The 2,500-nt window shown below is 36.3% G+C and overlaps 1 long non-coding RNA gene across 5 annotated transcripts in view; it reads right to left on the minus strand.

Annotated features, from left to right (window-relative positions):
- Positions 1–105: 105 nt before the first annotated feature.
- The window catches only part of LOC119595015, a 7,480-nt gene continuing 5,085 nt past the window's right edge, over positions 106–2,500 (minus strand). For 3 of the 5 annotated variants that reach the window (XR_005230673.1, XR_005230675.1, XR_005230677.1), the window contains 2 exons: positions 2,183–2,310; positions 106–1,480 (listed from right to left, as the gene is read on the minus strand). This is a non-coding gene — a long non-coding RNA (uncharacterized LOC119595015). The remainder of the gene's footprint in view (positions 1,481–2,182; positions 2,311–2,500) is intronic. The other 2 variants (XR_005230676.1, XR_005230674.1) reach the window with 2 other exon arrangements.

The raw sequence follows: 2,500 nt of genomic DNA on the forward strand, positions 1-2,500 counted from the left end.
GTATATTTATCAAAATAATATTTTTAATACAAAGGTATGTAATTATAATATGATTTACTACAACTAACAAAATAAGGGAATGTGTACATCCATAAAACCAATGAACACATTAATTTCTTGTATTTCACTGTAAAATTCAACAAATATCAACTCATTACTAAAAAGAGGAAAAAAAGACCTATTTACAACTAACAAAATATACTTTTTTGTGTATGTAGGTTTTACAGTTTCAGTAATAATCTCCAATAGCTATGAATGGTAACAAATGACAACAAATTCAAAATCTTCATCATTGCATCTTGACATTTGGATCACGTTACTTCGTCCTCCCCTGGAAAAGAAAAAAAAAATTATTATTTTGGAGTAAAGAAAGATAAAACAAAAAAATTAACAAATCAACCTGTCTCTCCCCTTTTTCAACATAGTAATACTTCCCAGCCACAATATAAACATCCAATACTTTTTTGTACAACCAACAAATACAAAAACAAGAAAGGGAAGAAGATGAAAAAAGAAGAAGAAATACTCAGAGCTCGAGAGAACAGAACAGGAGTGAAGAGATGAGACAAAAAAAAGGAAAAAGCCAATGGAGTCGGCCCAGTTGATGCCAGAACGGTCTAGGTTCTCCTCGGTGTCCTCGCCAACTTCTTCCCTTAACTCAAAGCCTTCAGATGATGTGAGATTCATGTCATGGCTGACTTGGCCGTGGCACTGGGAGATGCGTTATTCATGTCATGGCCGTCTTGGAGTGGGTCCATTCACTTCATGTTACGGTGATCTGTGCATTACATTTTATGCTGTTCTTTATATGGAACCCTCATGCTCACACCAAATGCTCCGGGGCATTGCCTGATCAAGAATGGGATGTGTAACTCTACGGCTGGCTATTATTTTGTATAAAGAGTGAATTTTAGGACATAAATCATCAGCCTGCCATGTGTGGAAGATGCCGCACACTAAAACATGATGCTCTCTTGCTGCTGATGTGAACCTGTAAGTAACCTTCACTCTTGTTCACTGCTATTGTCGTCTACTCACATTGGTGCTCTGCCAGTGTGACACAAATAAGGCAAGTACTGAAGCCATGGGGCCACTAGCCATGTATACCACTGTGTACAATCTCATATTTCATAAAAATAAAATTTGTGAAAAGAAGTGATTTTTAATATTTTCTTATTCTTCAGTAAAACCACACTCAATCTTGTACACAGACTGCAACATCTTATTTATTGAAATGGGATCTAATGTACATAATTAGGCTACTACAGGTTCAATCTAGAAAGTAAAATGGATATCACTCATCTCTGAGTATCCAAAAACATTAATCACTTTGTCGGTGCATCACAGCGACTGTTACTCACTGTCTGTGTCTGAAAAAGGCCTGAAGACAAGCTTACTCAGCCACGTAGACTACCTGGCCAAGTCAATCTCATTTTCTCCCACAGGCAATGGGTTAAGCCAGAGTACTAGCTTGGAGGGGCTGTTGGTTGAAGAGAATTTCTAGTCATCTTTACGAATTCTGTCTCCTCTCTTAGGATAGTTAGCCAACAACATCCTTTGCATCTAGTATGAATTCTGATTGTCCCTTCATTTGATACCCGTAGTCAAAAGGTAAATACACTTTGAATCCCCCCTCTCTTTCATTCTGTTAAAATTTATTTAATGACTGAAATTAATTATTATTATTATTATTATCTTAGATATATGCAGAGACAAGAATTCCTATAGAGAATTTTGAGTGCTATGGGACTAGCATGGGACAAGATTGGTTTGAAAGGTATGTGTGTGTGTGTGTGAGGGGTGGTGCGTGCATGTGTGGGCTTCTGTTTCTCTTTCTGTACACAAGTATGTATGTATTATCTTTTCTTCTTTTTACTCTACTTATCCTTACTGTCACCATCTACTAATCCTACAAGATACTATGTAAATTTTTGTTGCATTCATTAAAGAGAGTAAAATTAATGTCTCCCAAAACAAATACCAGCTTATGATACCCTAAACAAAATAAATTCATTATTCTACCAAAAAGCCTGAAAACCCTGTCCTTTATACAGTCACTGACACACACATACATACAGAGAATATATCTATTTAGCATATAACACACACACACACACACACACACACAGACACACACACACATATATTTCCTCAACTAAAAACAGAGATTCAGTTTCTTTACCAAAGCTTCATTGCACAGGACTCTCAGTAAGTAATGACAGCAGGCACCTATCAGACACCGAGGCCAGGAAATTCATTGCTGGGTCATACTGGTCACCATTGCAACAGGTTGACACTTTTGAGATGGACCTGTTAGAGATGGGCATGTGTGATATCACTACTTTATTAATTCTTCTTGTTCTGGCAATATTCTCTCCTCTCTGGTTACATAATTCAGAATATAATATTTAACATCTAAAACAACATGAGGATGATGTATAATTTCCAGATATTCAAGCATCACAGGTAAAAATATCAATTTATGTCATAACTTAGATAT

The sequence above is a fragment of the Penaeus monodon genome, chromosome 35, assembly GCF_015228065.2.
Source record: "Penaeus monodon isolate SGIC_2016 chromosome 35, NSTDA_Pmon_1, whole genome shotgun sequence".
NCBI lineage: Eukaryota > Metazoa > Arthropoda > Malacostraca > Decapoda > Penaeidae > Penaeus > Penaeus monodon.